The sequence below is a fragment of the Theropithecus gelada genome, chromosome 11 (genome assembly GCF_003255815.1).
Source record: "Theropithecus gelada isolate Dixy chromosome 11, Tgel_1.0, whole genome shotgun sequence".
NCBI lineage: Eukaryota > Metazoa > Chordata > Mammalia > Primates > Cercopithecidae > Theropithecus > Theropithecus gelada.
Window position 1 is genome coordinate 38,187,719 of NC_037679.1, and position 25,971 is coordinate 38,213,689.

The 25,971-nt window shown below is 32.1% G+C and overlaps 1 protein-coding gene across 4 annotated transcripts in view; it reads left to right on the forward strand.

Moving 5' to 3' along the window:
- Positions 1 to 25,971, forward strand: part of SYT1 (synaptotagmin 1) — a 600,120-nt gene that overhangs the window by 159,920 nt on the left and 414,229 nt on the right. For 2 of the 4 annotated variants that reach the window (XM_025402035.1, XM_025402033.1), the window contains one exon: positions 18,704 to 18,769. The exons of 1 other annotated variant lie outside the window; for it this stretch is intronic. The gene's annotated coding sequence lies outside the window, so the exon portion shown is untranslated. Of the gene's footprint in view, positions 1 to 16,708; positions 16,868 to 18,703; positions 18,770 to 25,971 lie in introns of those variants that run through there. One more of the 4 variants, XM_025402034.1, reaches the window with a different exon arrangement.

The window sequence follows — 25,971 nt, forward strand, 5'->3', positions numbered from 1 at the left end:
CAGATGTATATATTAATGAATTAATTATTGTGAATATCAAGTGTTGATTTTATATTCAAAGTTCCATGTGTAGTTTTAATACTTAGGCAGTTATGATTTGTCTACAAGTATTTTGACATAATCCATGTATTAAACACTCGAACCTGAATTCAGAGTAATTTTCCTCTGGAGGCAAAAAAAAAAAAAAAAAATTATCTGAGCCATCATTAGTTTTACTTCAATGTGAATCATGAGTCTGCATCAACATGATTCCATTTTTCCTAAGGTGACTTTAAAACTCTAAACTGAAAGCCAAAACTATAATGACATTTGCTTGTTGAGCTTTATAGAAGCATTGGGAAGCCTGGAAATGATGCTTAAATTATTGAACCTTGATGTTTCTAGTAGCCATTTATTAAATCATGAGAAACTAAGTTTAGTAGCTTGCTTCGGGGATATTATTTCTAGACACACAAATCTAGTGAAAAGAAAAAGTACACTGTGTTAGATTTCTGGCTATTATACATTGTAGAATAAAAACATAATTGATATCTTAGGCATACACACACATATAACACGTATGCATATATATGATATATGTATGTATATGTGTTTTATATATATGTATATATTTCTTCTATACATATGTATATAGGCTCTGTATTTTGTTCTGCAGGACTTGTAATGTGTGTGTGTATATATCTATATACACATATATATATATGTTTATGTATGTAAGCATAATAGCTATTAAGTGGTAGCAAATTATAAAGCCTGTTTGACTCTAGAGCTTTTTTAAAAAAAACTACCAGACATTGTAACTGTATAAGTGACCTTTTCAGAACGTTGGTAATATTGACAACCTCACTGGGAAGTGTGTTTTTATTTTGCTAAATAGAAGTAGATTATGTTTACATTGGAATGTTAAACTACTTTAAAATGAATCTTTCCCTCAGTGCTAGATATAAGATACTGAAAATAGCTGTTTAAAAAGATCCTTGAAATTCAAATGCCTTTGGCATAATATTATGATAAAGCATTGTGTTTAAAGCCTGATTTGTTAATTTTATGCATCATTTATTTGAATTTTATATAATTTTTAAAGGAAATATTACTATTCAAGTGTTTTAAATCACTTCCTTTTATAATTCTAAGTTAACAGATTGCTTACAGCAGTTTATGCTTCTGTTCAAACATTTTAAAGAAAGAAGAACGTTATTAATTTGTTGGGCATAGAAATTATATCTGTTCCATAAACATGTTCCAAGTACAGCACACAGTTATTATTGTTTCTTGATCAAGGAGGAGTTCATGATCTAGTCATAGAAATGAGGAAGCAAAGATTCAAAGAGTTAGTTGCACTCTCTGAATGTGTGATGCATTTATATATTGAACATTGGAAAAAATGTCCATTCTTATCCATTCAACATGTCTTTCTTCATAAGAAAATGCCATTCTGCAGTTTAAAAAAAAAGCAAAAAGTTTTAATAAATAAAACACTATGCTTTTATGTTATTGGAATTGCATGGTTTATTTATTTATTGGTTTTTAGCTATTAGAATATATTTAAAGCTAATTGAAAATCCACACAGAACTGAATACTGACTTGTTCCTTTTATACATATATGTGTATAATACATATATATATATATATATATATGTATTACACACATGTATATCACACTTTCATTGTCCATTCACTATCAATGGACACTTAAGTTGTTTCCATATCTTAGCTATTGTGAATAATGCTGCAAGAAATATGAAGTGGAGATATCTCTTTGAGATACTAATTTAATTTCCTTTGGATTTATCAAGACCACAATGAGACATCGCCTCACACCTATTAGGATGGCTGCTACAAAAAAGATAAGTGATAACAAGGGTTGGCAAGGGAATGCAGAAAAGGGAATCCTGTACACCGTTGGTAGAAAAGCAAATGGTACAGCCATTATAGAAAACAGTACAGAGGTTCCTCAAAAAATTGAAAATAGAACTACCATACAATCCAGTATATCCCACTTGTGGAGGTACTCTGCTTTATTACAAGAACTGAGGTTCTTGCTATTTCTTGAACATAGACAATTTTCTGCTGACTCAGGCCATTGGGCCTTCAACTCTCTCCACCTGGAAGTTTCTTACCTGGATCCTCAGCTGAATGTCTTTCTCACTTTACTCTGGTTTCTGCTGAAATATCTTTCCAGAGACCCCTTTGCTGACCACCTACTTTAAATAGGCTCTCCTCCCTGTCTCCTGCTTACTTTCATTAAGTTTTACCAGCCTATAATTTTCTTCATAGCCATTATCACTACCAAGAGTTATACTGATTCATTTTCTCAATGAGTCCATGAGAGTAAGGACTTCATCATATTCAACACTAGAAACACTGTCTATCATATTAAGGAGTCATCAAAAAAAAATAAAGCATAAATGCATATATAAAGCATATATATAAGTATGCATTTTATTATATATAAGTATAATAAATAATACACAGATATTATATAGATATATATATACTTGTCAAACCCTCTGTGGAATAAATGCATTGGGTGGGTTGAAAACCAAAAGCTTTTAGGCAAGTAACAACCATGCATACTCGAAGTCAATTTGTGATCTTTAAAAAATTCATTTTTTTTTCCACAGAAGAAGTCAAACTAAAACATAATATTCTATAGATATTTTAACGTGGAACAATAGAAATAATTTATTTAAAACCATAAATAAGAAGCTTTATTACGATACATTCTATCTGCAGCAATGTAAAGGCATAGCACCACATCAATTATCTTGAGTTTGCTTTAAACAGATGGAGACCAGTGTAGCCATAGAATTCACATCAGCTACTGGCCAAGATTTCATGGTCTGATAGCCTTTCTGTGGATGGACATTTCTCCTTATACATTCCCACCTTGCATGCATTTAAACTTGTCTGTCTCTTTATGCAGTCATATTATAGATTGATAAAGATCTCCACATTTGATCAAAGGGAGAAAGAGGATATTGAATACAACCAAATCCATAAGATGAGATTATCAATTGCTTCTTCAAGTAATATTGTAAAAACACATGGTTAATTTTGTCATCTGAACAGTGTTTCTATGATTAATGTGTTCAAAAACCAGAAAAATCACATACTATGTATTGTATTTTTCTATCGAGTTATTATTCAACTTTTCTATCGAGTTATTATTTGTGTTCTACTAACCCTGTCAGACCTTATCAGATATTTCTTCACTTCAATAAAAATCTGTTTTTAAGCATAATCTTCTCTTATATTACTGTTCTTCTAAAATTTTAAGTGTAAATGCTGCAGAATAATGCATGTTGCTCACTAATCTAATACTATAGAATTCAAAACACAGAAATAAAGGAATATGGATAGAGCTGAGTGCTATTCAGTCTTTTTCTGTAGAGAAAATTAGAGCCTGCATATTCATTACAGAAACTGTAAACACCAGGAGAATAAAGTCCCTGTGTGCACTGTGGGCCTCATATCCAAGTCCCTGTGTGCACTGTGGGCCTCATATCCAAGGCACTTAGTACTATATAGGCACTCAATACATCTTTGTTGGATAAACAAAAATTTGAGGCTATGTAAATGATCCCTTCTACCCAAAAATAAAAATAATTATAACAGTATTAGCCATTTAGGTATAATTGGTAAATAGTTAATATAGTCTTACTTTGGTCTAAAATGTGCCTGTTTTTCTGAATGTGGTATGGGGAAGGAATGAATTATATTCAGTAAACAATGAAATGTATAAGTATGATAGTTGTATAATTGAGTGAAGATTTTATGCTGTTCCTTAAATGAAAACTTCACTTTACTCATGACCTTGTCTCAAGAGCAATAGAATAGTTGAAATGGGACAAGACATAGAAAATGTATATAGAGGTTCCTGGCATTCAAGGTGGAATAATAACAGTAATAAACTTTATAACAGCATTATTTCAAAAGAGTCTTTTATGTTAACAATAGTCACACAAATAATTCATTTTTCTTTATCTTGTGGTTGGGACATTAGTCTCTTATGCAGAAATATGTACAAGATATATTTTGTTTTTGAAATCCTACATGGTAGTAGGATACTTTTTTGTTCCTAGGTAATTTCTACTGTTGCAGATATCAATTATGCCTTCAAACTATTCAATATCTCACCCTTGTGTGCTATGGGTAGTGCAGATTGTTTTTGTTTTATAGCCTTTGTTAATGCATTTGCAGATTGCACTGAAAAGAGCCTTAGAAAATTGCTCCATATATCAGCCTCAACAGTACAAATTGTTTTTGTTTCTTTTCTTTTTTAATCCACACACTGTGCTAGTGTGCCATATTGTACAAATCATTAAAAAAGTAAATAAATAACTGATTAAAGCTATTCTGGAAAGTTGTAGTGCTGGAGCAAATATACTTTTTCAATGTTTCTCAAAACTAAGCAACATAAAGGGTAAATAAAATAAAATGTGAAGCCAAACATACATTCTGCCCTCTTCCAACCACAAGGATTCAGAAATATTTGCAACTTCTGACTTGGTGATTAATTTAGCATCACTTATGAAATTAGTGAAATTAAAATATTTTTCATGCATGTAATGTTTTCTCTAGCTAATGAATCCTGAATGAAATTTTATTTATGTAGATATGCTAAGTGTGAACATAGAAGGTTACATGGTATAAGTTAAGTAATTAATAATAGCTGTAATAAATGTTATTTTAAGTCTTACAATAACATTTTATAATTAAGAATTATTTTATAACCAACTGTATTATCAAGATAATGATTTTCTTCTTTACTCAAATATAGAAAGAAAAGTTAACTGATTTGTATGTTGCTAGCCACATGTATTATATAAATCCTAATACATTTCGGTGTCACTGTGTTTAGTTTTTATGTCAGACTTGCTTCACCATTCACACTTTTCCTTTTTCTCCTTGAATACAGATTATCAGTACTATAAAAACTACATGACATTTTGTGATTTTAAGTCAATCATGTTTTCTCTTCCACATGCAATGAATTTCAGTATTAAATACACTTCTATGAAAGAAACAAAATTGCTATATACTTCATAATTCACTTTTTAAATTTTGCCTAAAATATTTTATTGTATTCAAGTACTGTGACACAACATTAAATGAAATATTACCTGATCAAATAAATGCTACCATTCTCGTGCTATATAAATCTTCTCTATCACCGTTCTCGTGAGAAACCTGAATTTGCTCTTTGTTGCCCTTTGTGAACTTACCCTAAGGATGTCTACAATATGGTCCAGTCTACTTTTTCAGTCTTCTTTCTCTCTCCTTCCCATACTTACCTTATTCTCCTGCCACACTAACCTACTGTCTAGAATCCAAGCATTCCCAGTGCTTTTCTCCCTCTATAACTTTGTTCCTTCATAACTGAAACACTTTTATCTATCAAAACGCATAGAAAGAATGGTCACCCTTCAAGGACCAAATGCCATTAGGGCTTTTGCTATTCCATTGAGCTTTAATTTGTATGCATAGAAAACTCATCATAATCTGCCTTGGGTGGAGTTATAAATGGGTTTAACTCTTCTTTTCCCACTCCGTCTTCTGAATTAAAAATTCTTGAAAGCAGAAATTTCTTGAGATTTCCCACTTTACTATTTTAAACAGCATTTGGGAAAATGCTTTGATCAAAATATTCTATCAGCAAAATATAATGGACCAATATATATTATGAGTGAATGGCATCAATTACTTTAGTGAGGCCATCTGAAAATAAAATTAAAAAAATGTTCTTTATACAGTTTTATGTTTAAATTAAGTGAAGGGGTAGGGTGATGCCATCAGCTCTACTTTGTCTTAGAAGTATACCTACATTGTCTTTAAATAATGATGACATTTAGATGAGATGGGTTGAGTTTTCCTCAGAACTATGCCATGTCTCCATTCGAGTTATAGTATTCTTCAATTCTTACCTCCAATGCATACTCATTGCCAAAAACTGCTATCTAAGCCTTTGGAGCTGCTGCTCTTTTATGTATGTTACAGAAGGAATGAAATGCATAAGTTTAAATAGAGAATAAACACACAATTTAAAAAATGATTTACATAAATAGCATCTATTAAAATTATCTGCTCAATAAAATCTATACTACTTGAAATAATCATCAAAATAGTATTGATTATACTGATATTAACTATTAATGTCACAAAAACCACATGATTATCTCAATAGATGCAGAAAAGGCCTTTGACAGAATTCAACAGCGCTTCATGCTAAAAACTCTCAATAAATTAGGTGTTGATACAATGTGTCTCAAAATAATAAGAGCTATTTATAACAAACCCACAGCCAATATCATACTGAGTGGGCAAAAACTGGAAGCATTCCCTTTGAAAACTGACATGAGACAGGCATGCCCTCTCTCACCATTCCTATTCAACATAGTGTTGGAAGTTCTGGCCAGGGCAATCAGGCAGGAGAAAGAAATAAAGGATATTCAATTAGGAAAACAGGAAGTCAAATGACTGTGTATTTAGAAAACCCCACCATCTCAGTCCAAAATCTCCTTAAGCTGATAATCAACTTCAACAAAGTCTCAGGATACAAAATCAATGTGCAAAAATCACAAGCATTCTTATACACCAATAACAGACAGAGAACAAAATCATGAGTGAACTCCCATGCACAATTGCTTCAAAGAGAATAAAATACCCAGGAATCCAACTTACGAGGGATGTGAAGGACCTCTTCAAGGAGAACTACAAACCACTGCTCAACGAAATAAAAGAGGACACAAACAAATGGAAGAACATACCATGCTCATGGATAGGAAGAATCAATATTGTGAAAATGACCATACTGCCCAAGGTAATTTATAGATCCAACGCCATCCCCATCAAGCTACCAATGACTTTCTTCACAAAATTGGAAAAAAACTGCTTTAAAGTTCATATGGAACCAAAAAAGAGCCTGCATTGCCAAGACAATCCTAAGCCAAAAGAACAAAGCTGGAGGCATCACGCTACCTGACTTCAAACTTTACTACAAGACTACAGTAACCAAAACAGCATGGTACTGGTACCAAAACAGAGATATAGACCAATGGAACCGAACAGAGCTCTCAGAAATAATACCACACATCTATAACCATCTGATCTTTGACAAACCTGACAAAAACAAGAAATGAGGAAAGGATTCCCTACTTAATAAATGCTGCTGGGAAAACTGGCTAGCCATATGTAGAAAGCTGAAACTGCATCCCTTCCTTACACCTTATACAAAAATTAATTCAAGATGGATTAAAGACTTAAATGTTAGACTTCAAACCATAAAAACTCTAGAAGAAAACCTAGGTAATATCATTCAGGACATAGGCATGGGCAAGGACTTCATGTCTAAAACACCAAAAGCAATGGCAACAAAAGCCAAAATTGACAAATGGGATCTAATTAAACTAAAGAGCTTCTGCACAGCAAAAGAAACTACCATCAGAGTGAACAGGCAACCTACAGAATGGGAGAAAATTTTTGCAATCTACTCATCTGACAAAGGGCTAATATCCTGAATCTACAAAGAACTGAAACAAATTTACAAGAACAGAACAAACAACTCCATCAAAAAGTGGGCAAAATATATGAACAGACACGTCTCAAAAGAAGACATTTATGCAGCCAACAGACACATGAAAAAATGCTCGTCATCACTGGCCATCAGAGAAATGCACATCAAAACCACAATGAGATACCATCTCACAGTAGTTAGAATGGCAATAATTAAAAAGTCAGGAAACACCAGGTGCTGGAGAGGATGTGGAGAAACAGGAACACTTTTACACTGTTGGTGGGACTGTAAACTAGTTCAACCATTGTGGAAGACAGTGTGGCGATTCCTCACGGATCTAGAACTAGAAATACTATTTGACCCAGCCATCCCATTACTGGGTATATACCCAAAGGATTATAAATCATGCTGCTATAAAGACACATGCACACGTATGTTTATTGTGGCACTATTCACATTAGCAAAGACTTGGAACCAACACAAATGTCCATCAATGATAGACTGGATTAAGAAAATGTGGCACATATACACTATGTAATACTATGCAGCCATAAAAAAGGATGAGTTCATGTCCTTTGTAGGGACATGGATGAAGCTGGAAACCATCATTCTCAGCCAAGTATCGCAAGGACAAAAAACCAAACACCGCATGTTCTCATTGATAGGTGGGAATTGAACAGTGAGAATACTTGGACACAGGTAGGGGAACATCACACACCGAGGCCTGTCGTGGGGTGGGGAAGGGGAGGGATAGCATTAGGAGATATACCTAATGTAAATGATGAGTCAATGGGTGCAGCACACCAACATGGCACATGTATACATATGTAACAAACCTGCATGTTGTGCACATGTACCCTAGAACTTAAAGTATAATTAAAAAGTCACAATTATTTGACTTCTCTCATGTTAAAATTCTATTCTAGAAAGTAAATGATAAGAACATTTTCCTTAGTATATTAAATAAATGTAATTTTTATTTTATGCCTTCTGCAAATACTTCTGATTTTCCCTGTTAAGTAATATTATAAAATTTGAGGTTATAGTAGATAGTACCTAATGTATTCATCAGGGCTTCCATGTTAAGTTATTTTCTTGGCTTTGGCTTCTTTACAGTAAAGAAACATGAATGATGTACAACACAGAAGCGACTTCTCAGGATTGTGGATAATCTGTTATAGCTTGTCAGAAAATGCAGGGGAATTTTATATTTATGGTTTGAATATCCCTAAATCACCAATTCCGTCCGCTCTTACTTCCTGCTAAGATGCTAATTCTTGTTAGAACCTTATTATGTAACTTTCATATTAAACACATCACAGAGTTAATCCTGGCTCTTCATTATAGAACTTAAAAGAAAAGTGAATGAGTGCATAGTTAGTGGGCAGTAGGTTAGTAAGGTTGGAGGTGTAGTAATTATCAGACTGGGAAAGAGAAAAAATGAGACATAGAATAAGATACAATAATATTCTACTTCTGGAATTCCTAATCATGGGAAATGTCTAGAATATATGCCCACATATGGCAAAGTATCTCCTGTACCCCTTTTTTCTTTCTATTAATGGTCACAAAGTATGTTTAATTATGCAAGTTGGCACATAAGCCTTTATGAAAATATATATGTTATCAATCTAAATAAATATCATGGGAGATAATTGAAAATTTATGTCCTACATAATAGCTAAATATTTTGTAGAAATCAAGTAACTTTTTTCACATTTACATAAAAGTCAGGAACATAGCTAGTATTAAGCTTAAGTATAATGGTAGCTCCATGATTCAACTGTACCACCAGATTGGCAAGTGAGAGGATGCTGTGTTGAGAAAGGGGACTGATTGTGTCCTTCGAGCTTTTAGTTCAACAAATATTTATTTAGAACCTTATATGTATATGCCGGGCAATGTGCTAGGTACTGTGAACTGAAGATTAGTTAGATAGAGTTTCTTGGGGAGCTTCTATTGCCATAAACAACAATAATAAAAACAAATGTCAGTGTAATGCACTAAGTGATATATGATAGAGACATGAATTTTATAGGCAGGGACCTTATCTTGTACTCTTTTTTACACCACACAACTCTTGGAATAGTACAAGTGAAAACTTTGTTGATGTTTGCTTATTTTATAGAGATGGAACTTTGGCTTCACTTGGGGTTACCTCGAGTGTATTGACAATAAGAATACAACTCACAATACTGTGATTTGTATTCAGCTAAAAGGGCTCAGCTTCCCATCAACCTCTGCTAACTAAGTTTGCTACTCTTAATACAGTTAGCATTTAAATGATTTCATTATGTTGACATTTTAGTTCATGTTACAATTGTTAGTAAAATTAAAAATCCATGTGATAGATGGTGTTACAAGATTCCATTAAAGTCTGTTAAAACGAATTTTTATAGGATTCTTTCCTGATTATTCCCTATTTCAAGGATATGAAGTAATTGTAATAAAGACAGTTTCTTTTCAAAAGTGATACAAACTTAGACCATAACAAAAGAGAAAATGACAATGCTAAGGGGTTCTATGGCAAATACCTCAATGATGACACTGAAAAACAAAGCAAAAAAAAGAATCACTTGCTATAGTATATAACTCCAAGAAATTTGAATTTCAAATTGAACTTCAGTCACTTTAGCTGAGTTTTATATCAGAAGACCAAAAACTCATATCCTTATCATCTGCCTCGAGTTGTACCTCCCAGGAAATTTGCCTGTTCTAAGGCATTAATCTGATATTTCTCTTGAATATGTTCTTTTGTCAGTAAAAATTAGTTGCTATTCACATTAGACACCTAAAAGATCAAAGATTGGAAGCTGAGAGAACAGCTCATCCATGTTATTACTTCACTTGATCTCCTGTTATTCCATTCATTGTATCAGTTCATGGGTGAAATGAGAGTCTCCTTCCAACCAAGTCAAATGGTATCAAAATTGTAAGTGAAATTGGACTGAACTCTTCCCCTAATCTCCAACCATAGTGCACCCAATTGCTTCCTCTAGTGAAAACTTTAGTATGACTTCACTATACATTCCTCATGTAATTTGTTGAATGCTGTCCATTTCTCTCAAATATAATTACATTACTTTAAAAACATCTTTGAATTCTCCTCTGAATAAATCATTGATTTAGAATTTCATAGGATTGCATTTTTGCTCATTTTAACATTAAAGAATAATTTGATCAGAATTAGGTGGTTAGTTCTTACTTATGGTGAGTTTCTTTCCTTCATCCTCTCCTACCTTTGGTCTTTTCTGTTTATCAGTATGTTTTCATCCATTGAAGGGGGATCTAGAGTCTAGTATTCTGAAATCATGGCTTCATAAGTACTACAACTTCCGAACATCTAAATCTAAGAACTAGCTTTTAAAATGTTTTAACTAAAGTAAATTTTTAAAAATTTTACTTTGGTAAATTTTTTAGAATTAAAGAAATGCTGTCATTTAAAAGGAGTGTGACTATTTGGGTTAATGTGGTCTTTTGTGATTTCAAGTCTCCATATAACATATCTTACCCATCTCTCTAGTGCTTACCTCTTCACTTATATTTTCACTCATATTTTATAGACTATGATTAAGACAAAACATATGTCTAGACCTCGATAGCCATGTGGTTTTGTTTTATGCCTAATGTAATTCTATGTGAACTATGTAGAAATAGATGTTCTGGAGTTAAAAGTAGCATGACAAATGTTTTGTACTTCTCATAAATTTATCCTGAAGGCAAGCCCACAATATTAAATCATCACATGTAGAGGAAGCTCCACAATATTAAATCATCACATGTAGAGGAAGCTGTCCTGTTGATTTTGAATTTTTAAAATATAAATATCATGCTGTTCAGGCAAAAGTCCCAGGAAAACTGATCAATTTAAAGATGTTTTATCTTCAAAATTCTTTGGAAAGCCCTTTTGTTTTAAGGCTTTTGTTCCTCTAAGATTAGATAAATGATTTTCAGAAATCTAAGATACTCAATAAATTAGTAGATCTAGTGTCTTTCCTTTGGGTAAATGCTGCTTTCTCCCCTTTTTACAGATGAAGAAATTAAGATGAAAAAAACTTATATTAATATGAAGGTAATATACCTAATAGGTAGCAATGAATGTCTAAAAAAATACATTTGCTACCCTCTCAAAGTCCATTCCAACATTACAGAGACTTTTTTGCAAGAGAAAAACAGGATTCTGATACAGACAGAATTGAATTTAGATCCTAGCTCTACTACTTATTAACTCCAAAGAAGTTATGAACTGAGTTTGCTCATATGTAATAGAGATAATTAACGCCTACTGCACCATTTCCTTGTGAAGCTGAATGTGATAAACATATGCAATCTGCTGAATGCAGCTTATTAAATAGCCAGTTAAAATTTTTCAAACTATCTGGCTTCTCCATAAATGGGCCTATAGCCTCCTCCAGTGAATCTCTGAAGAGGGCAATTTTCATGTGAATATAAAGGTCCAGGATACATGTGAACCAAGCTGTATTGTTGTTTATAATCTGACACTTTTTAAAAAAGTTTTATTCTATTTTTAATTGACATATGGCCTTTTGATATACCTGTAAGTTGGTGTCTTAGATAGGGATTTTAAAAAATGGATCTTTAGAGTAATTTTGCATGAGAAGTTGATTATTTCCTATTTTATTTCTACAGTTATTCTCCACATAGATGCCCAACAGTGGAAACCAAACACCACTTCGTCTAGACTGTAATTTTTGTCCTTGCTGGTCTTGCATTTCCAGCTTGGCACTTTCCCACCATTGTCATCACAAGGTATGGTGCTGAACTAAACTCAGAATATAGCAAAGCACCTAAAGATGAGCCGCTAGTCAGCTCAGAACTATAAAAATCTCATGCTGAACCCCAACATACCACTTACTTGTTCAATGACACACTGCTAGGTTTGAATATGGAGCAAACCAAGGTTTAAATACATAATTTTCTCTTCTTCAGCCTTAAGCATGTATAGAGAATTGCTATCCCATTCTCTCTACCTCACTTCCCCAAAAGTTGGGAAAGCTGAGTCCATTTATGTTCATTGTTTGTCATTTAACCAACATCCTCCATCCTCTTAGGAAATGTGCAGAGTTTAGGCAGCTACATTAGAGCACTTTGTAAAGATTTTTGGTTGACTTCTCCTTTCTACAAAGGCCACAATTATGTATCTGTTTTATCTCAACATTCTCCAGACTCTGTTGTAGCATCAGAATCTGTGTAGATACTAATACCTTCTGGAAATGAAACAATTCCTTCGCATTCTCTTTCCCTCATGCCTTCCTACTCTTCTGTAGCCCCCTTCGTTTACCCACCACTTCCTGCCCACAAAGCCACCATTTCTGCCATCACTGCCCTGCCAGCTGTCTTATAGGAATATTGTCATGGTGGTCTTGATTTGTACATAGAATCATAAGAGACATTCTGCTCTGTTTTGATACAGCTGAGAAAATGACCCCTGCTCACCCCTGCTGATTCAACTGGCAAGGAGACTTGAGGCCATAGCTTCAGATGCTTTTAACGCTTTTTAAATAGACCTTTCTTATTAAAGAACTGTACAACTTTGAACCTCATATGATAAGTGCCCTGGCCTCTCTTTCCAAGAACACCTAGGAGTATATGCCAATGAGAAAACGAAGCAAACAAACAAAAAACAAGGTAGAGGCATCACAGAAGTCCCAGGATCACTGTCCAGTCTTCATGGCTGAGAAGTCATCTTTGGCAGCTGCCAATCAACATTCCTGTCCAGTTTTTAAGCTCAGAGTATTTTCTGCTCATTTCTATTCATTGATGAGAGTTTATCTAGCATATACTCATTTTTAGTACCAGCTTATTACAGGGAAGCACAAATATATAGTGCATGGCCTCCTCTAGTTGTCAAGACAAAACCAGCATTGATGAAACTGGGAAAATAGAGAGATCATGTGTAAGTAAGTGCTGAATTTTGTGTCACAGAATGTAAGTACCTGAAAAGCTTGTAGGAAAGGAAATACTTAGGAAGCCACTGTTGGTATGGAAAGCTTCATGGAGGTGTCAGTAATTGCCAGATGGGTATTGAATTAGATCTTCATGGAATTAAATATAGATGCTGAGAATTTCTTCAGCCTTCTCTTCTCTACAATGGTAGTCTCAATTCTATGACCCTGTGGTAAAAGAATGTTTACATAAACTTCTACCATTTTATAGCATCTTTTTATGCTATAAAACACTCTTCATTTTGAACACTCTTCATTTCTCTTCACTTGGGGATGCTAAACTTGGAAGCAGGAAGTGTGTAGAGTCACTCTGACTGTAATAAAAAGAAAAGATAAAGATTTCTACATCTGCATACCTGTATCAATAGTACATGTGAATGTCACTTCATGCATACAAAAACCATAAATTACCTTTTGCATTCTCTCTTTTATATTAAAGTCCCTTTCAGTAGTACTTACTTTTCATTATTTGAATCAGTGCATTGATCCTTTATTCATCTTTTCTATTTTTCTCATTTCTCTTTATATAACTCATATCAGGCTATTCTCTTTCATGAGAGTGTTCACAATGGCCCATTTTAATAAACAAACCTGTATACAGAAATATTTAGAGCTGGAAGTCACCTTGGAGAATCAACTTTTCCCACTCTCTCATTTCATAGCTAATGAAATCAAGGTCAAAATAGATGAAGTGATTTGCCTAAGGTTATGGACTGAATAGAGGCAGTCGGGAATAGGATTATAAGATACAGAATTTTACTTCTGTCATTATGTAACTTTACTCATTGAACAAACATTTATTTATGTGACAGGTGCCATTCTAGGGGCTGGGGGCCAAGCAAAGCCCCCCCAGGCACAAGTCTGCTCCTGATATTCACATTTCTGCAGAGTTCAGTTAGATGTGCTCAATGTGACTTTCTGCTATACATTTTGGTAAATAGTTTTGTTTCTTCATGCTTTGATAGTGCCCTTATCTTCATTCAGTCCCAATTAGCTTCCCCATGCTTCTCATTTAATTAATTCCCATCCTTTTTTTTTTTTTCAAGGTACATACTGGCTCTCCTGACTTAGTGCCATCCTGCCTCATTGTTATCCCCCGTTTCTAAAGTAATTATTTTGAGTATAATGAAATGTTAAACATGGTTGAACCCAGTGTGTGATTATTGTAACTTTGGCTGCCAACAGATGTTTTCATATTTGTTGACTTGTATAATAAAGTGCCACAACAGAAAGATGAGTAGTTCCTTCATCCCTGCCCCCCTCCCTTTTTAAAATCTTTGTTGGTAAACATTTGTTCTATTATAGTGAGAGCAGACTTGTAGACTTATTCCTCTTAAATGGTTGTCAATGGTTAGACAACAAAACACAAAAAATAGAAAAATTCTTCTGCCTTAAATATGAGGTACAATCTTTTGACCTTCTACCTTCATTTCCAAGAAAGTTCATATTCTGTACCATTGCCTTCTATCCTGTTTCTCCCAGCAACCCCACAGGTACTTCTAGTGGTTACCTGTAATCATAGAACACTTCTTTGTCTACTCTATTACTTGATGAATTCTTTTTCTTTCACTGCCTAATACTCTTCAGTAGTTATCCAGATAAACATTATTGTCTTTTATAGCTATAGACACAATTAGATAATGTTGTGCTTAATGAACAAAAGAAAATAACCACAGTTTCATGTAATACAGTATTAATAACGAAAGTAGCATTTTATTTTTGTTTAACATTTTTAAAGGATAGTTGTATGGTCTTTTTTTGGTAATGTTTATTTCTCTGTAATTTTAAATACTCACAAAAAGCTGCAGGTATAGTGCAGTTTCTCACATGCCCTCTACCTTGACTTAGTTATTATTTACCTTTTGTCATATACCATTTTTTCTCTGTCTTCTCTCTCTCTATGAATATATGAAAAATATATATATATAGTTGTCCAATAGAGGCAATTTATCTTCAATATAGTACCATTATCTAAATCACAATTTACATTAAAATTTCATCTACTGTCCTAATAATGTTCTTAACGGCTAATTGTTTTATTTCCCACTGGTCTAGGATCTAATCTAGAATCATGCAGTGAATTTAGTTGCCATACAGTGCTTTACTTTTGTGTTGAAATGCTGACATTCACAGTAATGATCCGGAGAGTGTCCTTTTAAAAATAATCCCTGCTTGCTGACTGCTATTCCAATAATAAGAATTTAAGCCAAAAGATATGTAACAAAATCCCTTAGGATTAGTGATATCTGTGTTAAGGATATCTGTGCACATCAACCTTGTAACTATTTTCTAACCACAATTTTGGCATTTTAATGGGAGAGGGTCCAAGACAGAAAACTCTGAGTTTATTAATATTTTACAGTTTTGAAATTTAAACCTTAGGATCAGGATTCTGCTGCCATTCTAGTGCATCATGGGTTAAAGGGATAGTGTTTATAAGTAGCCATGGAACAAGGATTCACAGTGCCCTCTTTAAAACCAATCCTAAATAAATATTTAGCTCAGCGCTATGCTACTGAAGCCTCAACTAAAATCAATATTCTCCTCAAAAGAAAGGCTTGATATACTTAAAAACAAAACCTGAATGTAAATATGAGTTATTTGTCATTCTTGAAAGTAAATTCTCTTTTAAAAAACATACAACTATGCATTTTTAAATGTCCAACATTAAAATGAATATAAATAGTTGTCTTCCTCCCCAAAAATGCCACAAAAATTATTTGTATATTTCTAATGCCTAAAGCACGCAGTGTTTTGCTTAATTCTGTAAATAGATTATGGTTAGGTCTGCACGGTATCAGCAGTTTGCTTTTTAGCCACTGTCAAAGCAATAATAATCCCTAAGTCTCAGATATTCTTTTCTCCATATCAAGCCCGATTCTAAAATTGGATTAAAAAAAAACACTAAAAAGTCATCAGCTTTATCAACTATGAATGTATATAATATTTTGTGAAAAACACACAACCCTGCCTAAACAGATTAATGTTCTTTTAAAAGTATTGTACAAAAACATAAAAGTATCAAGCCTTGATACGAGAAAATTATCTGAGTCAGTTAATACCAATTACGTTACTGAAAAGTCAGATAGACGATGGAAGGTGCAAAATAATCCTGTGCTATGTTCACTTTTTCCTCTAAAATAAAGACAAGGCATTTATACATGCAAGAGACAGAAATTAGCTACCAGAAAAATGCTGTGCACATCCATATGCAGAGCATAGATTAAGAATAAAATAGTTGTTTGTCCCCTACAGTAGAACAAGTTTGCCCATTCATCCTTGTGATAGATATGCATGCAAAACCAAAGTGAAATCAAATCCCTGCCGATGGCTCATAAGTCACAAACACTGTTTAATCCTTCCCTTTGGGAAGCCTGGCCCTTGGTAAGTAATAATGCACAATGTATATAGTGTCAACTCTTCTCTTATTTTTTAATAGGATGTCTTTGTCTTCTTTAGCAGGTTTTTGTCCCATATTTCTTGTAAAGAGCTCTGTGTCACTCTTACCTTCATGTGTATGTCCACAGAATCTTGCTGTACTTTTTGTTTTAACAAAAAAGAAGTGTCAGTATACTTAAACTATACAAAGCATATCTAAAATTGATTGTGGCTCTAAGTCATGGTTTTAGAGGCAGTCAGGCAAACCTAAGTGCATTTTAACATTGCTCTTCCTAATGGATTTTACAGGAAACAGTTGAGTTTCAAGCAGGAATAAAGGAAAAGCATATCTTGGAGGTTTAACTGTTGAACAGATGCAGTAAATGCGGCTTTGGAAATACAGCTGTCACTTTAGATATTTTATGCTGAGTTACCTATGTGACCCAGTAGCTAGAGCTGCTGACGTTAAAATATTTTTGTAATTCTGTTGAAAATAGATGCCATGAGAACTCTTAAAAACAGAGTAACATACCCATTATAAGACCTATTTTATTCTTTCCTCATTTTCATGATACCTAAATTTTTTGAAGACTGAAAATAATGAGAACTTATATAAAAAGGTACTTGTCTCTAGCACGATGGAAATTTTCATTTATGAGTTGTTAACATGTCAAACCAAATCAGAAATTCCTGATATCTTTATTACATTAAAGCAATGTTGCCTCTTGAGAAGGATTTAATTTTTTTACTCTTTTAAACTGGAAGTTGATCTTTTTTATGCAATGATGTGCAATTACTTTTCTCCTAATTCCTGATGGGCTTTTAATATATACATATTTATGTGTGTTTGTGTACACACATATCTATTAACATGTATATAAATATGTATATTTAAATACATGTATGTTTATCCTATGTACTAGAATAGTTAGTAGTCCTGATGGGCTTTTAATATATACATATTTATGTGTGTTTGTGTACACACATATCTATTAACATGTATATAAATATGTATATTTAAATACATGTATGTTTATCCTATGTACTAGAATAGTTAGGTTATATCAAGGCATTGATTAGCTTCTGAAAATAGGCAAATATGTGTAACATGTTGAAGTGTTTCTAACATCAGTGAAAAATATAAAATTTAAAAGTAACATGGGGCTGTAGAAGCTTGATTTATAATAATCATATTGGTACTTGAGACAGCACCAGAAATTTAATTAAGAATCATGTGATTTATTTCTTAATGAATGTAATATTCTTTAATAATGTCTGCCTAGATTAGTGTTATTCTAATTTCAAATTAAAACACTATAGAAAGCATAATTGACTTTTCACAAAATCAGTATATAAACTATCCACAGACCCTTGATCTCTAGCTCATCAAACAGCTTTAAAATCTAAACTATCATCACAAGGTCAGGAGATCGAGACCATCCTGGCTAACACGGTGAAACCCCGTCTCTACTAAAAATACAAAAAACTAGCCGGGCAAGGTGGCGGGCGCCTGTAGTCCCAGCTACTCGGGAGGCTGAGGCAGGAGAATGGCGTAAACCCAGGAGGCGGAGCTTGCAGTGAGCCAAGATCGCGCCACTGCACTCCAGCCTGGGGGACAGAGCGAGACTCCGTCTCAAAAAAAAAAAAAAAAAAAAAAATCTAAACTATCTATATTATACTACATATACTAAATATGGATATATGACATTATTTTTATTGGAATATGTAGTAAAATTTTAAGTAGAACTATTAAATAATAAAATTAACGTATTTATAACAACCTGAAATGATTCTGAACTATGTGTAGTCAAGTAACCACTGTATATATTGTTTTCCTTTTAGAAAAACAAAATAATTCTGAAAGAAAGAAAACAAAGAAAAACATACTCCAGAATTCCTAATAGAACAGTAAGTACTTTAATGACACAATGATGATAATAAATCTGTAAAATTAGAGCTTACAAATGTCTTTTATAGAAACACTAACTTTTCCATTTTCTAAGATAATAAATTAGCAGAGTAAGCAAGTTGAGCCATCTCTTTCAATTTACTGGAGTAAACTGAAAATCATTTGTCCTATAATCTGCTTAGATAAGAGGGCAAAGTAATCTTTATGACACATTTATGGAGCAGAAAATGTTTATGATGACTCTATCATATCTTTTGACTAGCATAGTATCATCTTAAATTCTAAAGAAGAAAACAGTAATGAGCTAGATGTAATCAAAGTACCTCATTTTCTCCATATGTGATAAAAAGTTTTTACTTATTTTGAACAAAATGTTAAATACTATTGATGTGCTTGGTTTATTTATAATCACTAAATTGGAATTATTAAAAAATGGCAGCTATCTTCAGGCTTCAAATCTACACGATATTATCATTAGTACATTTGTTTCTAATCTCACAACTTAACTAAAAATGTATTTCCTAGAAATGTATTTCCTTGCTATTGTTTGATGATAATAATAGTTTCCCTAAATACGTTTTCACTAAGCAAAGTTAAGTACATGTTGATGTCAATCCTCATGGTAAAATTGGTGACAAAATAAAAATTTCAAGATGCAGGCAATTATAAATTTTGAATATGTGAATATGAAGAACAATAACATAAAGACAGAAAAGCAAAACCCATGTTTATGACCCATGTTGTATCACATTTAATACCATTGAGTTTGAAATGCAGTTTCAAATTCAGTGTTTCAAAAGTTTCAAACAAATATTAGAGTAAAACAGTATAATAAATTAACAAAATGAAAAATGTGTATCTTAATACATATCAAACTAGAGTCAAGTTCAATGAAAAAAATATGTTTGATATATAAAAAGTGAAAATTTCTAAATAATTTTTATAGGATGTATACAAATTATTCTTACATAATAAAATTTTTTAGCCCCCAAAGAACTTTGATGCATAAATTACATCTTAACTTTGAATGGTTGGATATAATTAATCATCATCACGATGTTATAAATGAAGTTTTTCTGAAATATATTTTATTTATATTTGAGATATGAGAGAGGCAGAGAGAACACCTGTTTCTTTTACCTGTTTGTCTGAAGATTATGTATGTTACAACTTCACACAAAGCACTCTGCCACTTACTTTTTGTTGTAGTTATGAATGGCTATATATTTTAAGTCAGAAATCTATAAAATTTATAATTCAAAATTTTTACACTTTTAAAAACTGCTCTTTGATTAAAAAAATTAACTCTAAATGTATGAAAGTCTATTTTGAGTTTTCAGAGCAGGTTGTGAGCATGTTTACCTAGTTCTGGGTACAAGGATAATTTAAGAATCAGATTTTTCTGTCATATATAACAATTTTTGAAATTCTGAAAATCTGAGTGAGTTACAAGATATGAAATAAGTGAGAAAATTCTTTTTAACATAGAATTTTTTTATCATCTTAATACCCAACATAGACAATGAAATCATTCAGCCAAAACAAACATTTTTAAACACCTAAAATATTAGACTGTCTTAAAGTTTTGTTTTTATATATATAATTCTGTTTTGAAACATAATTTTGATTCTGTGCAATACTCATTGAAAAATGGTTGAATTTTTTTAAACTGAGAAGACCAGACATATTTTTTTTAAGCTCTTTGTACAAGAAACAAGTGATATCTACTTCGTTCCCTCACAATTTCTCAGCCCTCTGAGTAAAATTTCATGTGAAAAGCCATCAATGACTCATTTTCTGCTCTGACTTATGTATAAGTTATTTGGTCTATTGTTCAGTTGTGACCTATATAAGTTATTTGACTGGAACTGTAATTTTCATAATTGTATTGAAATAGGATTTAGCCTAGCATACCTAGGAGAGATCTCATTCAAGTAATGGGATCTACTGTTCATTTGGAGTAATCTTAGAAAAAATAACATACATGTTTCCAAAGAAGAAATTATGCCTCTTTTTATGCATTTTTATGTGGTTTGGAGCAGTTTTCATCTCATATTTTAATTGCCTATTATTTAATAATTATATGCTAAATCACTCACAAATTACATGCAAAGGAAAATGACTCAATTCAAGCCCATGTAATAAAAAGTATAAAATGTTTAAAAATTTTATCAGATATTGTGAAGAGGAATACTCTGACTTAAATGACATTTTCAAAACATGAGAGTTCTTAATATGTCTTAGCCACTAAAGAGCTCATGAGTTAGTGTTAGACAATAAATGGAATAAAACATGATATCAGATGAATATAATAGATAATATAGTGACATTTTATCTATAGACTGTGCATGTGTTGCTAGCCCATGAATGAGTTTTATGAATTGTATTTGAATCAAAACTTTATAAATGAAAGCTTTTTAGCACAGGAAAGCTCTACAAACCTCTTACAATTTTGCTTTTAAATTCATAGGTTAAGAACAAGTTGATAATTGATTAAAATATTACTATAATATTACTGAAGACATTTACAGCACATTGCATTTATTGCTCACAAAAGGTTTTTGTGCTTAAGAAAGAAATATAAGATAAAAGATAAAAATATAAGATGCATTCTTATAAGAATATAAGAATAAAAGACCATTGGAAAATGTATGCTAAAACACAGTTGACACTTGAACACCAACTCCCACGCAGTCCTAAAATTCCACGCCTAACTTTTAACTCGCCCAAAACGTAACTACTAATAGTGTACTGTTGACTGGATGTTATCAATAACATAAATAGTTGATTAACTCATATTTTTCATATTATGTGTATTATATAGTCTATTCCTAACAATAAAGTAGGAAAAGTGAAGAAAATGTTACTAAGAAAATCATAAGGAAGAGGAAACGTATTTACTATTCATTAAGCGGAAGTAGATCATCATAAAGGTCTCCATCCTCCTCTTCACATTAACTAGGCTGAGGAGAAGGAAGAGGAGGGGTTGGTTTTACTGTCTCAGCAGTGGCAGAGGCAGAAGAAAACCTGTGGATAAGTGGACCTGCGTAGTTCAAACCCTTGTTGTTCAAGTGTCAACTATAGTCATCTTTCTTTTGATTGCTGAAGCTCAGTAGTACTTTCAAGAACGTCATAGTCTGCTCCTTATAAACTCTGATCATACTGGATGCTAATAATAAAGAGGGTGTGTTTAAAAACTCATTCAGATGCTCAGACATCCTTTTAGAAACTATTCATATTATCCTAGTTTTCCTAAGCCTCTTTAATACAACTGGGAGTTGAGACACTCACTCAAAGTGTGACGATTATTAACAACCCTCCTTTCCTGAAAAACCAAATACAGCAAGAAGTTTTCAGTAAGAGTGATTCTAATGGAAAGCAGATTTTAACCAATAAAACATCTTGTGACTCATTAGAGAATAAATATTATTTGCAAATACCCCAAATGTTACCTACAAATGCTCCTGACAAGTTTTACTTAGTCAATATTTCCCTATTAGAAGTAATAAAGTCCTGCAATAAAAAAGCATAAGCCTGTGAGTGTGTGTAATAGTGGCATAAAGCTAGGAGAAAATGTAGAGGTCACCTATTCTAATACTTTCATTTTATAGAGGTTACCTCCTCTAATATTCTCATTTATATATGGGCTGAGAGGTCAAGCCATTTGCCTAAGCTCTTATATCTAGTGATAGAACTGAAAAAAAAAAATCTGTGCTAATTAACCACCCACCATTTTTATCTATCTACCATATTAACTGAAAGTGCCGTTATTAAAAAATGTGTGTGTCAGAACTGTTAAAAAAACTTCTTCTCCAAATTTAATCTTTTTTCAACCAAAACACTAGTGAAAATTTATGTAAATTATTGTTTGTCTAATCTCTAGTAGTCTAAAATTGTATTTTGATATAGTTTATTAGAACGATGTTTATAAAGGTTATATATCTCCACTGTATAACCTTTATAAATAAATAAATATATATGTATCTCAACTATGTATGTATAAAGAGAGCTCATTTATATAGGTATTTATTTATATTTATATACATCTCTACTATATATGTATAAAGAGAGAGGTAATCTGAGTCTTGACTTAATCCAACTCCATCTAATATTTATTAATGATAAGTAGTAAAGAAAAATAGCATATGCACATTAAGTTTTCATGAGCAGAGAATCCATAGGAGAAGGTGAGGACATTCAAGATTACACAGTTAAAAAACTACTAGATAATAATAATATGTAATAATAATACATGCATGCAATCTGCCATCAGCAACACTTAAACAGTTATCTCAATGAGTCTCTCTTTTCTCATCTGGGTAATGAAAAATGTCTGCCCAACATACTTCCCAAGATTCTCTGAGATCAGATTAAATATATGAAGATCTTTACAGTGGTATTTAAGTTAAAATTCTTATATATATTATATAAATTCTTATGTGTAAAATAATGCATATTAATGTTAATTAAAATTATTTTATAATATTGACAAAATTATTAAACATATTAGATATCACTAATAAAATATATATTTTTAGTTAAAAATAATTAAAATTTATATATATAATAAATAAACAACACTTATTTTTAAATAAACAATAAGTATTATTACATAAAAACTTAGATTATTATTATGAAAAGAAGTTCTTTTTGTGAACATTTGCCTTGTTTTTGGAGTACCATGTGTCATTTTATAAAGGCATGTTTCTGAAAAAACCAAAGTTGTTGGTTGATTTTTGCTTTAGGCAATAATGATCATACAGAAAAAAAATTCCCTTTTTCTTGAATTTATAATTTATCTTTAATCCTGATCCGTGTTCCCACACATAAGCCTAAGAGAGTTCATATATGGAAGGAAGGGAGTTGGGAAAGGAAAGGAAGCATTTACTGGGCTTTCGTTTTGTGTCAGGTGTTTAGTAGGCATTGAACTAAATTTCATTTAATTATTCAAAGAACCCTTCTGATGTTTTAACGGTTTTACAGATGATGAAAATGCGGATTCAAAGGTTTATAAAGTTAGCTTACTTAGTATGCAACAGAGTTGCCATAAACTCAGGTCTCTCTGATTTCTCCTTTTCAAGTTAGGACTCAACTAAACAGGGACAACCAGTGAAAGTAAGGCATATTTCACCTTCCTATATGAATGTCTATGCAAAATACTTAATGTGCACACGTTACTTTACTTTACTACTTATCATCAATAAATAAGAGATTGAATCATGGATATTTGTCCTTCAGATGCTAAAAATAACCCATGGTAGGAGAATTTAATTATTAAAGACAGCAATCTTTTGATAGGAAAAGTAGAACCAAAATCAAAATGAATTATAGCCATAAGTATAAAAATTCACCTAAAAGAGAAAAACAATATTTATTTTGTTTGTAAATAACAATACAGTGGATATTCACCATATATACTTAGGTTTTTATATATACTACATTATCGGGACTTATTTTCTTTAAAAACTTTGGTACCACTTTGGAAATTCATTCCTTTATTTATCCTTCATTCTTTATTCAACAGGCTGCTATTGATTACCCACGTATACATAGTTCCAGGTGTTTTAGATATAGGAATAAATAAAGCATAGTCTCTCTCATCAAGTAGTTTATATTTGGAATAATTACAAATATAAGAAAGTTTGCTTCATAAAGAGAATAAAAGTTATATTGACTATAAGTCATAGATTTTCTTTTCAAGCTACTCATCTGATTAACCATAATCAGATTAAATTATGTTTTTATTTGTCAAATGATTCAGTGTTTTGTCACTTTCCTTGGATATTGAGTAAAATGGGTTTCCCACAATCATCATTATTCGTGATAAAGCTAAACCATGTTTGACGATTTATAGTATTTTTTGATACACTAACAAAGGAGGCTTTTATAATCTTATTGTAGCATAGTACTGGCTTTGGAAATTCTCTATATTCAAATGCCAACTCCACCACCTAGTAACTATGGGATATAGGACAGTTTTTTAGACCTCTATGTGTTTTGATTTCTCCACTGAGTAATTGTGATATTCAAATGAGTCCAATATAGGCAATGTCTTTGTTTATATAACAGTGTCTTGTTGATAGTAGTTACTGTATTCAAGTTAGCTATTATAATTAGTTGATAGAATTCAGTCCATTGTTTCTAAAACTTCTTATTAATTTTTGATTTGGAAGCTTTCATTGATATTAGTCTTTATTTTATTCTGAAAAACATTATCTTTCATCACTCAGATATGTAAGTTGTCTAGTTAAAAGAGATAAAGTGAAAATTATTTAACCAGCATTTTTCATTAAAAAAAAAAATCATGTAAAGTTCAAAGTTAATAAGACTTGAAACCAAATGATTTAGCTATATGAATTATTAGTTTTGATCTGCTATAACATTATGATTTATTTACTTGTCTATACCAGGGTATTGCCTTGGGTTGCATTATTCTCCTTTGTAATTAAGAATGTTTGCACTGAATAAAAAACTGTATTCAAGTGCTGTTTCTGCCATTTATTACCTGCGTGTCTGCAGGAAGACAAAATAAGCTGCCTCAATGTCCTCTTCTATAAAAATGAAAATGTATCCTATTTTATAGGTTTCATATGAGAGTAATGACATGTTTATTAACTGCTTATTACAGAAATTAATATAGTAACATGAGTAAAAATTAATGTTGTTATATTTGTTATTTAAAACATCTTAGTAATATCAAAGGGGCATTCTTTTATTTCAAATTTATTTATTATAAATTAACATCTTTTAAATTATAAAACGTAGTCGTGTACCACCTAACAACGTTTTAGTCAGTGATGGACTGCATATACAGCAGTGACCCTTAAGATTATAACATCAGATTTTTACTGTACCTTTTCTGTTTAAATACACACATACCACTGTGTTACAGTTGTCTACAGTATTCAGTACAGTGACATGTACAGGTTTGTAGCCCAGGAACAACAGGCTAAACCATACAGCCTAGGTGTGAGGTAGACTGTACCATGTAGGTTAGTATAAGTACACACTATGGTGTTCAACAACAACAAGACTGCCTAATGATACATTTCTCAGGATATACCGCTGTCATTGAGTGATTCATAACTGTATATAGAAGTCTAGATGGAATAAAGAGTAAGGGAAAGTGTGAAGGAAGAAAGAAAAGGAGAAAAGTCTGGTTGGAAATCTTGAACACAAGATGAAATATGGATTTGATAGA